Source organism: Pleurodeles waltl, chromosome 4_1 (genome assembly GCF_031143425.1).
Source record: "Pleurodeles waltl isolate 20211129_DDA chromosome 4_1, aPleWal1.hap1.20221129, whole genome shotgun sequence".
In the NCBI taxonomy this organism is placed as follows: Eukaryota; Metazoa; Chordata; class Amphibia; order Caudata; family Salamandridae; genus Pleurodeles; species Pleurodeles waltl.
The window spans coordinates 86,075,080-86,089,121 of record NC_090442.1 but is presented as its reverse complement, the minus strand read 5'-3'; positions in this window follow the sequence as shown (position 1 = coordinate 86,089,121).

Genomic DNA, 14,042 nt, shown 5'->3' with positions numbered 1-14,042 from the left:
TACCTACAACTGGACAATATAAATCCAAAATCCAACCTGTTGTCCCTTCATAGTTCTCATTATCATCCAAATCGGGACAGACTCTTCCTTCCACCAAATTGTCAGGCTTACAATAAACACTATGCGACTCATCAGAGTGGTTTGTGACAACTGTAACCTTACACTCCTCCTCCTTCATAGCATTACTCTTGCTAGGTACACAGACATCATCATCACAATTATCACAATTAACCAGTCAGTCAGTATCATCCAAATTTGATAGTAGGGCAACTGTTCCCATGAAGATATTGGGGTATTTCAAGAATTTTAAATGCAGGCTCCACTGCTATACTATCCCTGATAAAAAAATATAGTACACTTCTAAAACAAACTAACAGGAGGATCCTTAGATGACCCGTGCCTGACAAACCAAATGAAGCTTTAAAAATAATTTTGCCTGCCACAACGGGCCTTGCTTATTTCAGCCAAGTCCTGGCATCTCAATTGTACCAGTGTTTTCCAAGGGCCAGAAGGTGCAGGCAAGCGGTGCCCACCAGTAACCTTACCAGTTTTAGGTGCCCACAATCTCTGGGGACTGTTACAACATTGTCCTTAGGATATAACCGTTCATCCACAGGTATGCTGGTTGGAGCGTTTGAGGCAGTAGGGGGATAAGTCAACATTTCCTCCAGCCTATTGCAGATAAATGCTCAAGTACTGGGCAGAGCTTAGCCTCCAATAAGTCACTCATCTGAGTACTAATGCTATCCAAGAACAAGGCAGGTAGAAGAGCACCAGAATCTAAAGACAACAGATTTGTGGCACTCTCTGAGGGAACAGCTTTATTGCAAGCATTTCTACTTTTGCCTATAGTCATCCACCTTTTGGCTGCTTGAGTGCGTAAAGGGGAGTGCATATCAAAATTCATTGTATTTTGGGAGACTTCCTTCCCTCAACCCTCTCTACCTCATTAGATTCTTCATGATTGGAGCCTAACCTGGCCTTTAGCAATAGGCTCCAGAGAGGACTATCCCCCGATCCATCCCGGGGGTGTTCTGAAACTGGATTAAACCTGGGGAAACATCCATATGTTTTGCGGGAACCAGGGACTGGGGGATTAGCACTTCTGCAGACAAAGAGAGCCTACATTCAGCCAAATCAATCTCCTTTGTTATGACATCCACCGGCCATACCAAAAATAGTAGTACAGGTGAGGACTGCAACACTGGGAGCTGCTGTCTGCTGAACAAGGTTTGCTTCTGCGGAGCTGAACATAGCAGGAGCTGCAGTGAAGTCAGCCCAACCGTTGATGCACCTTGGATGGATTGACTTGCAGGTAAATCCCAGGATTTGGGTATCTGGACATCTTTAGCATCACTTCCAATGGTACAAGAATGGAAAGGCACCACTCAAATGGTCAGGACACTTAGGCTGGGTCAAGGTGCAGGTTCAAGATGGTTGGAACCTTTTCTGTTACGGATGCTCTGATCACTCTTGGAGTCACTCGGGTAGTCCTGGGCTCAAGTAGTGGAATAGAGCTCAAAGAGCCAGAAACCTCTCTGAGGTTTCAAGGCAGGCGTCAGGCAGCGGAGCAGTCCTTCTAGGTGTGGAAAGTAGTCTTCTGAAGAATACAATTGGCCACAGCAACATGTAGCAATGTTCCCTCTAATTTTTTTTCCTCTGTGTGCGGAAGAGTGAGCTCTTACATACACTGCAGCTAAGGCTGCGTGCACCAAGAACATTACCATGCATGTAAAGCAAGGAGTGACAAGTAGCTCGGGCTTAGGCTTATTGTTAAGAAAATAGCAATAAATGGTGGGAGTACATTGGTAGAAAAATCCTATCTCAAAAGCACATTTAGCGAGTGTGAGTAGCTACTCACACTGCCTTTCATGTTCTGGTTCAGTTAGCATAAATTCTTAGTGCAAATTGCATCCACGTGTCCATTCTGGATATGGGGGTGCATTTTTTCTGCTAAGAAAATAGTGCTAAATCCTGGGTTACACTTCTTGTATAATTCTGCATGTTCTTGTGTAATTTTGCAGTAATTCTCTTATAGTAAATTATGCAAGTTACAACCACTCCTACAATTTACACAGTTCAATGGGCCTTAGTGTCACTGAACCTGCTAAACGAATGGTAGCTACACTGCTGGTATTAGCAGCAACTCATGCACAGTACATGAAAACAGTGAACAGGTGCCCCCAAAACAAAATGCTACAACTAGTGCTGTCCAGATGCATATCTTTCATTGTGGGACCACGTGCAGTGACAATGTGGCATGGACAGCTGAGGGGCGTACTAAAAGTAGGTTTTTGATGTATTTTACAGTGCAAACAGCAAAGGGGCCCATTTTCTTCCTTGCACTAGGTCTCCTGCCATACTTGCTACGTCACTGGTGCTTTGCATCCCAGTATACTCCTCTGGCATTCTAGGATTATGGTAATAGCAACATTAACAATATATTTAACCTTTCCCTTTCAATACAAAATGGTACAAATGAGATGGGAACATGGAAAGAAACAGTATGCCTGTCTCTCCAGTGCTTCATAAGCAATGTGGAAATTATGCACAAACGCATGAGTTCTGAGAACATCTCATTTTTAATTTAATAGAGTGTAATGGTGCTCTGTCTATAAGTATATGGGCCACACACATAGAGCAAATGACAACTTGGTTGCCTCTCAGTTGAAGGCGGCATTGCTAGGAGGGCAGGGAGGAATTGTTCTAAGTTCATGTTTGAGCACTCTAACTTTTAATAAGTGCATCTTAGTGCAGTGATATAATGTGACCACAAGAGGATGGCCAGTTGACGGACTTTAAAAAAACATTATAACCAAGAATTTGCAAGATGTACAACATCCCTCAAAAAATAAGTGTTTATATCTTGAGCACATACTGAGGCAATGATGAGCGTCATGCCCATACACCAAATAATACCAATTAGTTCATTGCCTTAGAAAGAAGATTCTTTAGAGGTGCTGCTTCTGCCTGTGTACCTATGTATCTCCTGCTGCCTATCTTTACCACTAATACAGCAAAGGCATGTGCTGCTGCTTGCTTCACAATTTTTGACCCTCTTCAGATCCAGGCACTGCCATGGAAGAGAAATGCTAAACTACTGCTTTACATTGTTGGTCTGCTCTTCTACTGAGATCTCCATCTCTGCTCCTTGTGCATTTTCAACATGCTTGTTACTGTGCTGCTCATGTTTTTGAAAAAGAGCAGCTGCAAATGGTTTCTGTGTGAAGTGTGCGTGCTTCATGTTAGAGATTGCGCGCTATGGGAAGTTTGGGTGTGTGCACGCGCATGCGCGCACCTTAGAGGGAACACTGGCAGATAGTTCTCTGAAAGTCCTTCTGCAGGTCTACAAACTGAACTGAAGAGTTGGTCTAAGGGTCCTATTTTTACACCTGGTGCCTTCTTGAAGTAGAGAGAAGTTTCTAGACTTTCTTTTGAAGTGCTTGGAATTTCCTGTTTTCCCTGCCCTGGCTCCAGCCTGGTTGAAGGCGCAATAAACTAGTGATTGTGAAGGCATGGAAAAGCCTACTAATTTAAAAGTGGGGCTGTGCCCAGCTCTTCCTCTCCCATCCTGCCAGCGATGGACCATCCAGTCACACCTAAAACCTCTATTGTGTGCTTGCATGGGAGGAATATACAAAGTCCTCGTGTGACTCAGGAACAGTCTACAAGCACTAAATAGAGAATGAACATGGAAACTGTCAAAAGTGGCAGCTTCAACATTGTAACTTAAAATCTGACTATACTATTAAAGAGGATTTTACAAATATGTATTCTCTTCTCAAAAGGAGTGGGCACCAGAAGGGTCAGGGACAGTAGCCAGTCGCTTGTTTCAAGCTTTCCTAGTATTGCTGCTTTTAAACCTAGGACTCACAGGGCAGCATTATCTGTTTGTTGGTCCCATGACTATGGTTGATTAGAGATAAAAAAAAGAATCTGAGTCAACTGCTTTTGAACGCAATGCTTTACTCACTATGTTGATTGTTCATAAAGCAGAATCTTACAATATCATAAATGTTACTGAATGTTGGCAGAATTACATATTATTAGTTTCTTAATTGACCTAGATGTTGTTACATTGGAGAGTTATAACAAGTGGCTGCTTCTCCTATTGTGGGGACAGTTGAGAAAGCCAGTAGGCGTTCTGTTTTGATAATGATACGCTGTGATATTGTGATGTGGCATCTTGAATAGATGGGGGTTATTATGGGTATAGGGTTCAGAACACACGACCTGATATGACGGCATCACCAAAGGTGTTTCCGTCTACCTCATTGGTCAAATTTAATGTGAGGCAAGTATAAGGGCACAAATGCCCATAGCCATCAAGGCGCACATAAATTGGTCATGCTGCACAACAAGGCCATGGGGTAGAACTTGATTGCACAGATGGAACTAAAACCTCCCTATATTTATAATTGAATGCACATTATTTATTAGTGTATGTGTACTAAAAGTGATTTTGCATTTTGAAATAAAAAGCACTGACTGGACAATGATTCATTGAATGTTGTTGTGTCACAAAGAGCGGGGATTATTAGCCCCCTCTCCTGGCCTGAGTCAGTCTTGGCCTACTCTGCTTCACTATCTGCAACATTTTGTTTCACAAAAGAACTAGAGAATAAAATATAAAAACCTACTACATATGGGAGTCTGAATTGAATGTTGAAGGGTCAATTGATGCTTGAAATTCTAGTTGTGAAAAAAGCTATTCAGTTTCATGTTTGGCCAGATGTTGATAATCTTCTGAAATGGAGCCTTTATTACACCAGCACTGATATTTAAAGGACTCCTGTCCACAGACGATTTGTGTTGGTCATGTAAAAATAACCTGATACTCGTCTGTTCTTTGAATGTCAAGTATTTGAAAGTTTTTGTTACAAATTTTGTCAAAAAATAATTCAGTTGTAAGCACTATAATTCCATTTAGTTATAATATTTTTTTATTAAATGGCTTATTGAATGAGTGGAAATGTCTTCCAGTAAAATGGAAAATTACATACATACTTACTGCAATTGCAATTCAACAAATTGCTATAAATTGGAAGAATAGTACGCAAATATCTTATGTTGTTTGTTAGAACATCATATGTTTTGAACATAAAATGGATTTTTTATTTTAGATAAATGAGATCACAAGGGAGACCTCATGTTTCTCATTTTAGTAATTGTACCATTTAACAATTATCAAATATATTTCTATTAGACTATAAACACATGATTACAACATTAATATTTGGTATATTTATATTCTTACTCTTTATACCTTTGTCTTTTTCACTTTTTTCTATATCTTTTCTTTCCTAAATTTCTTAAAATCACTCCTTGTGTAGAAAAAATAAGTTTATCTAATTGTGTTGCATTATAATATCATGTTAAACTTTATAAATTAGTTGATTGTTAAATTGTTTATGTTTCTATCACTGTCAGTTTTATTCTATTACAATTATGTATTTAGTGTGTGTGCATGAATGTGTCTGTGTGTATAGACGTATCATAGGTTCATGTATACATATGTGTGTGTGCGCATGCATTATATATAGATATATGTGTGTGTGTGTGTGTGTTTTACTGGGAGGTTTTGCTGCATCCATGTTAGACTTTTTCATTAGAGAGTTTTTGGTGGATTAGAGAATGTCACTCTCATCAGAGAAAGATATTACAGCTTTCTGATACTGGCTGAATGAGTTTCTTGCTATACTTTAACATTGTCATTCTCTATACAAGATGCATTGAAAATTGAGTGATTCCTTTTGTGGACGGACAGAATGGGCCTCATTACGAGTGTGGCGGTCTTATGACCACCACATTTGCGGTGGCAGTCTGGCCCGCCGCCTATACAGCAGTCCAACCTCCACATAAAAACCATGGCGGTCCGACCGCCAGCTCCATCAGGATCTTGGATCCCAGTGGTCTGGCGGTGGCAGAGATCCTAATCCGCCAGGGCAGCGCTGCATGCAGCGCTGCCCTGCAGATTAGGACGTTGTTCTCTGCCAGCCTTTTTATGGTGGTAACACCGCTATGAAAAGGATTGAGGAGAACAAGTATAAGGGGCCACATGGGGGGCCCTACACTGCCCATGCACTTGGCATGGGCACTGCGGGTCTCCCTGCCCAGCACCGTCACAATGTTCACTGTCTGCTTTGCAGCCAGTGACCAATGTAAGGGTGCTGGTGCACCCTGCTGGATACAGCGTTGCTACCGACTCGGTTACGAGCCGGAGACAATGCTGTAACCTGTTTTCTGGTCGGCTGGCGGAAACCTAGGTTTACGCCAGCCAGACTAGCAGGAAACTCTTAATGAATCTAGCAGGGAGGTAGCCAGTATGGTGGTAACCAGCTCGTCTGAAGTTCGGCAGATGGTGAAAACCGCAAGCCGAACTCCTAATCAGGCCCTATTTGTTGTTATAGTAATAATTCACCACTCTATTCTAGGTATCTTCCCCACCCTTCTGGGGCATTGAACCCCATTATGAACTCATCAGCGGTTATGGTGGTGAGTGGACTAATGCAAGCACTGCAGGGATTTGCCTTTGAACCCTGTGGTGATGGGATCACTTAGACTTTCATCCTCCTGAGTTTTGTAAACTGATTAACATTAACTTGGATAACAATAAACATCTGCTATTAGTATCAAGGTATTCTTCAGGGTAAATATACACTTTACAGATATGGATTCTATTATTCATTTTACAACTTCTCTTTTTCCAATTTCCAATTTTCCAACTCTCTCAGGAAATTAATTTGGATCAGCAAGTGTAGCAAAAACCATGAATCTAATTAGGAGCTGAGTCAGAATAATATGATAACTCTTCAAGTGTCAGAAAATGTTCAAACATGACAAAAGTGGCATAAAATCAGCACTAGGAAGCCATTTTGCCATATGACTCCAGTGTCACCTATTTATTAAGTTCATTCGGTCTAGAAATCTAGTCCATTTAAGATAATAATAACAATCATACTTGAAAAAAGAATGTGATAAAAACATAGTAACAATATAAAACCAATAGACGTCAAAACATTGTAACAATAAGAACAACAGGACAAAGCATTTCATCATATATATAAATACAATAAAATAAAACATAAATAGATGTAGTAAAAAAGGGGACAGAGCTAAAAACTAAAATATAGAACTTTTTGTCTGGAGGACCAGTGTACACAACCAGAAGACAAAAAAGACAGAAAATAGTCTAATTGGACTAAAAGGAAACATTATCAGAGTACCAATCAAAAAAACAACAGAAAAACTATATGGGAAGGCTATATAAACTTGTGCAGTCTTGGTAGTCATAAAGAAGGCAACAAATTCGTAATGGAAATTTCCTACTAAAAGCAATACAAAAAGGATAAAAAGAGAAGACTAAAATCCTTCTAAAGACTAGTATAGAAATGACTCAGGAGCCTTTAGGTGCAATGAACTTGCGACGGATGTACCAGGCCTCCGATAAGTATTTGGTAACAGGAATGGCAACCCTGGGAGAAAAATCATGCGTACAGATTCTAATGGCAGTTACTCTATCCTGAAATGACATGTTTTTACAGAGGGGAATAATCCACCTCTTTCTTGGTGTCTTATACAAAGGGCAGAAGAATAATACATGCTCTGATGTTTCTTTACAATGTTGACAGAAGATACACCTATCATTTGTAGCGATGTTAGAAGGCCAATGGGCCGTGAAACCATTGGTAGGCAATGTGCCATATCTTAACTGCAGGTATAGAGCGCGGGCATACGGAGGGATAGGGAGGTTCAGGAAATTCTCAGCCCAGGGTTCATGCTTAATTTGAAGAAAATCCATTGTTAACCTACCCGCCCTCTTTTGGTGCAGGGAATCTTCGTTAACTTTCTCCCAATATCTGCTCGTAACAAATCTCCTAGCCTTATCAGGGATTTGATCCGGGTGATTCCAATAATGGGGAAGACCCATTTTGTCCCAGGCAATTTTCATCTCTTTCAGCCAAGGGATTCTCTCCAATGCCTTGGGAGCGGCTATCAACTCTCTTATAGCCAGCCTATATGGTTCTAGTTCAGCAGATTTCCATAGACGAATCCAGTAGGAAAGGGGTCTTAAGGCCGCTATGGTTTTAATGCCATTTAAGCCAAGGTCAAGCCTTAAAGGGGTCATTGGAGTGCCCGTACCTAGCCTGGACACCTGCCTAAGGAAAATATTTTCCTTAGTTTGCAGAATGTCCAGGTTTTTATGGGACCCCCAAAGTTCCGCTCCATATAGGGCTGCTGCTCTGATTTGAACATTATAAATCTGCGCAAGAATGTTCAGAGGGGGGCTCGGAGCCTTTCTAGATCTGCGGACTAAGGCCCCACCTCTTTGGCTTATGATCAGAGCCCCTTTATCAATTGCTGCCTTCCATTTGCCTGATGTAGATAATCTGAAACCCAAATAATCAAACTCTTCAACTTTCTCCAATGGGGTCGAATTCATCTTAATATTAGTACCAATCGTTTTTTAGAGGTAGTGAATATCATGAATTTAGTTTTCTTAATGTTTACATCTAAACCATAATCACTACAGTAAGCACAGAACTGGTTAATCAGGTGTTGAATTCCCATTGGCGATTTTGATAGTAGGATCGTATCATCTGCATATAGCAGGCAGGGGATTTTTTTCCCACCTAGTTTCGGAGAATCATTTATGCAGTTCTCTAGGTAGTGGATGCAATTATTAATGTAGAGCAGAAAAAGAGTAGGTGCCAAAACACAACCTTGTCTAACTCCTTTTTTGATAGCTACGGGGTCAGTCAGCTCGCCCCCCTGTCCACACCTGATTTGGGCAAAGGTATTTTGGTGCAACTGAGCTATGAGTTTCAGGAGGCCAAAAGGCACTCCCATGTTTAATAATGTTGACCACAGCAGATTCCTGGGGATCAGGTCAAATGCGGCTCTTAGGTCTATAAAGACCACGTAAAGGTTACCCCCCCCCAGGTCAACATTCTTCCATTTTATTGACATAAATCTTAGAGCTTGGTCAACTGTGCTCACTGCGGGTCTGAAACCCGCTTGTAAATCAGAAAGGGCTTCAGACTCAATAATCCATTCCTCAAGGTGGGACAGAAGATGTTTCGCATAAATTTTTTGGAAGTTATCGAGGAGACTAATTGGACGGTAGTTAGCCGGAATGTTTGGATTTCCTTTTTTGAAGATCGGTACAATTTCAGCCCCTTTCCAAGTAGATGGAACTGGTGCGCCTGCTGCAATAGCATTGCAGATAAAATTGAGATAGGGAGCCCATATATCAGGTCTAGATTTATATAGATCACCTGGAATTTTATCTGGGCCAGGAGCCTTCCCCCATTTCAGGGAGTCTATTGCAGCTCTAGTTTCGGAAAGAGAAAAAGAAATTGGAATGATCTCTTGGTTTGTTGAATCATTGGGGGGCCACAGAGAAACTTCTGGTGGACCTCCATAAAGTTGCCCAAAATGCTCTACCCAAGGTGCTGAGGGGATTGTAGAGCCAGGCGCGGCTGGAGAGTCACTGTCATTATCAGCTATTAGTTTCCAAAACTTGGAAGTATTATTAGATAAGGCTGAAACCAGAATAGTGGCCCATCTGGCCTCCTCCCAGCTTCTGCGTGCCTTTGAGCATTCCTTCCTATAAGCGCCCCTAGCTATTCTCAACGTCGCAGCATGGCCTTCTTTGATTGCATCCAGGAGAGCTAGTTGTGCTGTTCTGCAAGAATTATTGAACCAAGGGGCATTGTGTTTTTTATTGGAGTTGTTAACAGTCTCTTTTGTGAAAAGTTGTTTTAAAGATTGGAACAGATCAGTGTGGGCTGTAAGAGGGCTATTGCCCTCCTCAGACTCATCTAACCGGATCATACACTCCATATGATTCGCAAGCAAGCTGTAAATAGATGCTAAATGTTTAGGGGAGGAGGTAACAGATTCCCATTTTTGATTGCATCTGTTATTGGTTAGGGCCAGTTGGGACACATTGGACCTAGAGTGAGGCACTATAAACGAAGGAAAAAGACCTCTGGTTGATAGAATCAGAGGATCGTGGTCGCTCACGGGCTGCTCATCTACCCTCATATCTACCATGTAACGCCAAAGACGGATATCAAGAAGTATGTAGTCGATGCGACTGCTATGTTTTCCGTGCCTAAAAGTAGGTCGCAAAATAGCATCCGAGTGTGAGCGGCCATTACAGGCTCGGAGGCCATGAGCTAGTGCAATGTCAGCCAAAAAGCGTGCAGATTTGTTCAATCTTGGTTTTTTTGTTGGAGACTAACTGGGGGATGCCCCAATGGGCATCCTCTTCTTTACAAATTCCTTGGACTAAAGGATTAGGTTCGAAGGTAGCATTAAAATCTCCTCCAATTAAAACAAAAGAGGAGGGATTACTTTTAAGAACATAGTCCAAATTCGACAGAACGTCAGACTCAAAGTGGGGACTCACATTCCTGTTATAGATATTAATTAGAAGGAGGGGTTTTTCTTCAGAAATCATTAACGATAGGGCTTACAGGTCCGGGCAACCAGTGTCTAATTCTTCTATCTTGCACCTGAGAGAAGTATTTAGCCACACGAGCAACCCTCCCGAAGGTCTCCCAGAAGATGACTTACGGGCCGGAACCCAAAAGCTTTTGAAACTGAGTCTATATTTGGGTTCTAATGCCCATGTTTCTTGAAAAAGACAAATCAAGTGATCATCAATAAGGATACCCCAACCTGGGCTATGTAATTTGCTTTCCAATCCAGCTATATTCCAGCTGAGCACCTTATCGAGATCCTCTGAGCATGAGGACCCAACTTTATTCTGGGCATATAGAATACTAGGGGGGGGACTGTTAAGGACCATGGTGCTTCCCTCGGGTGGATTAAGATCAGAAGATTTCTTACTCTGTGGCTTTAGAACCTCGCTGGATATAACCCCAATAGTGTTTGGATTTGGTGAGTTGACCATGCAGGTGTGACCCAAGGTATAGGGAGCGTTTGACTGATTAGAAATGCATTCCTCAGTTGCTTGACATGTTAAACTTTTGGGTGAACCCGGGACAACAAAATCGGCCAAGATGTTAAGACCAATAGGGCAAATGGACTCAGCTTCGCAGTTAGACAATACCACATCCTGAAAGGCATCTCCTAGTCAATCTGCCTCAGAGAGAGAGGATAGAGGACGTCTAGGACCAATTACGGGGGTAGGCAGTGTGTGAGAAACCGAGCCGGCCCCATATAATGGTGGTGATTGAGTACTCCAGGACGACATAGAAGGTGGATAAAACACTTGTAACCTGCAAAGAGAAGTTTTGCCAGTTGTAGGATAAAGTCTGTTAGCATTTAAAGAAAGTCGTTGGACAAGATCGGGGGAATTAAAATTAATGACAATACAATCCCCAACACCGATCTTCGCTAGAGGGCCCACCCACCCTACCCTTCTCACCATCAATATTGAAGATGACATGGAAAAAGCAAACCCCGCATTCACATGCAGCCAGTGGATAACCTTATTTTTGAGTTCAATGAAGGATTCGGAAAAATGAGGTTTGAGTTCAGGAACATTTGATATAATAAGAACATAAGGGCATGATTCAGGTGGTAAATGAAGCACTTTAGGTTCTTGAGAGTCACTACTCTTATCCATCTTCTGGTATGCTGGTTGTGAGGATTCCCTAATAGGGGGTCCGTCTCCCGAATTGGTTGCTGGATTATTCCATGAGGCGGTTCCTTTTAATAAGGGAGCTAAGGCCATATGGGGCTTGTTCGTCAGGATACTGGGGGTTTTAGCAGAACTAGGCCAGTCGTGATTTAGAATAGGAGGAAAAGTTTTGGGTATTTGGCCAGTGTGACTAATGGCAACAATAGAGTCATGATTAGGATGAATTTCTACAGGTAAAGAAATTGTTGGTAGCTGACTGCTCGTAAGACTATCAAGTTTGTCCTCAATTATTTGAAGACGGTTGGAGATAGGAAGAAGTAGTTTAGAGAGCTCATCTCTTATGAGATCCCTAATACACTCATTTGCATGGGAGTTATTGGTATTGTGTAAGGAGATTGATGCCATATCATTAATAGAAGGTTGGGCCAGATTAGAGGGACTCAAGGTTCTAGATCGTTTATTTTTGAGGACAGGTTCCCTACGCTTCCTTTTCCCTTTGGTATTAGATTCAGTTAAAGTAAGGGAACCTTCTATTGGGGGACACTGGACCAACGAAGTTGGTGCGGCACAAATGGCAGGTGCAATTGGAGTGTCATCTTGGATCTCTTGGGGAATTTTGGACGAAGAAGGGGAATGGATAATCGGGACAGACTGGAGCTCTAGTCGCGGGTGGGGCTGTGAGACTGGGCTATCATGGGCTGAACTAATGGATGCAGAAGGAGGGGCAGCAAGTCGACGTTGCACTAATTCTATTTCTCTTTCAAGTTCCCCGACGGCCTTTTGTAAAAAGCCGTCCAGGGTTTTGTTAGAGTGCAATTTCCACGTCGTCGGCCCATTTTACTAGAAACCAAGGGCCTTATATTTAGTGGGAGATTCAAGTAAGATCACAGCGGGGCGAGCAAAGGCAGGTTAATATTGGTAATTGACCACTAGCTAGCTAGAGGCCTGGAGCTTTGGGGGAAAGCTACCCCACCGCAGTGTAAATAGGCTTGAGTTTGTCCTTCGGGCAGTCAAATGGAAAGTGGTTATCTGAGACCACAGTTTACGGTGAATGTCAGGGGGGTGGCCCTGCCCTGCCTCTTCCTGGCAATGACGGGCAAGGACGGGCCCGCCCTTGGCCCGGGCGCGTCCCGCGGAGCGGGAGCGCTTACGTGTTTTAAAGGGCTCCTGCCCTGATTGAAGGCAGCACACAGCTGCTGCCCACCTCCTCCTCGATTCCCGGCAAAGTTTTCAGCGAGACCCGCGGAGCGGGAGCGCTTACGTGTTTTAAAGGGCTCCTGCCCTGATTGAAGGCAGCACACAGCTGCTGCCCACCTCCTCCTCGATTCCCGGCAAAGTTTTCAGCGCGACCCGCGGAGCGGGAGCGCTTACGTGTTTTAAAGGGCTCCTGCCCTGATTGAAGGCAGCACACAGCTGCTGCCCACCTCCTCCTCGATTCCCGGCAAAGTTTTCAGCGCGACCCCAGTGTCACCTTTGTCTGTGCGTTCAACTCTGGTGATATTGTACAGATATCATCCATAGTGTACATTACAGTGACACACCCAACCTTTCCAGTGAATCACTATAGACTTACACTGTTAATGCCTTCTCACATTAACAGGCGTACATCAGGTCAGCATTTATGCATCAAGAGTCCTTTCTGCAACCGGTTGCCTTTGTGCGGACATCAGCAATTTAGAGAGTGCCTCTTTTACAAAGGCACAGGAGAAGGGGTTCAGCAAAAACCAATATAAAAGTTTTTCTACTGGACTTGTGGTTAAAATCCGGTCTTTTACCATTTTGGATGCTTCATTTTTAAACTCAGGACAACAAATTTAAGTTTGATATCAAATGTAACCAATTATGCTTTACCCAAATATTTAGAATCTCATAAATATTTAATAAAATACACACACAATACCATTGATATTTGTTGATATAATTTATAATTCAATAGACAAGGTACATCATCCAAGATGCTTAGTCCAAAAATAACATGCAGAGCAAATGTATACAATCAAAGTACTAAAAATGGTTATTGTGGTGACACAGGGGCATATTTATACTCCGTTTGCGCCGATTGTGCGTCAAAATATTTGACGCACAATCAGCGCAAACGTTGCCCCATATTAAAACTCTGACGCCCGAGCCCGCGGCCGACAAAAATCCGCCGTGTTCGTCATTTTTGGGATGCGGCAACCCGCCCTGCATTAATGATATGCAGGGTAGGCGTTCCCGTCCAAAAAACGACGCACACGGCCGTGCGTCGTAATTATGCTTCTGGGTAAAAATGACTCTCGGCTGGGAGGCGGAGCAAGAAAATGACGCAAAGCCCGATTTGCGTCAAAATTTAACGCCTGGGTCAGGGCAGGCGTTAAAATGGGGCAAACACACCTGTATTTAATCAGAACACACAGAACAAACAGCAGAGCAGCAACAGGGAGAC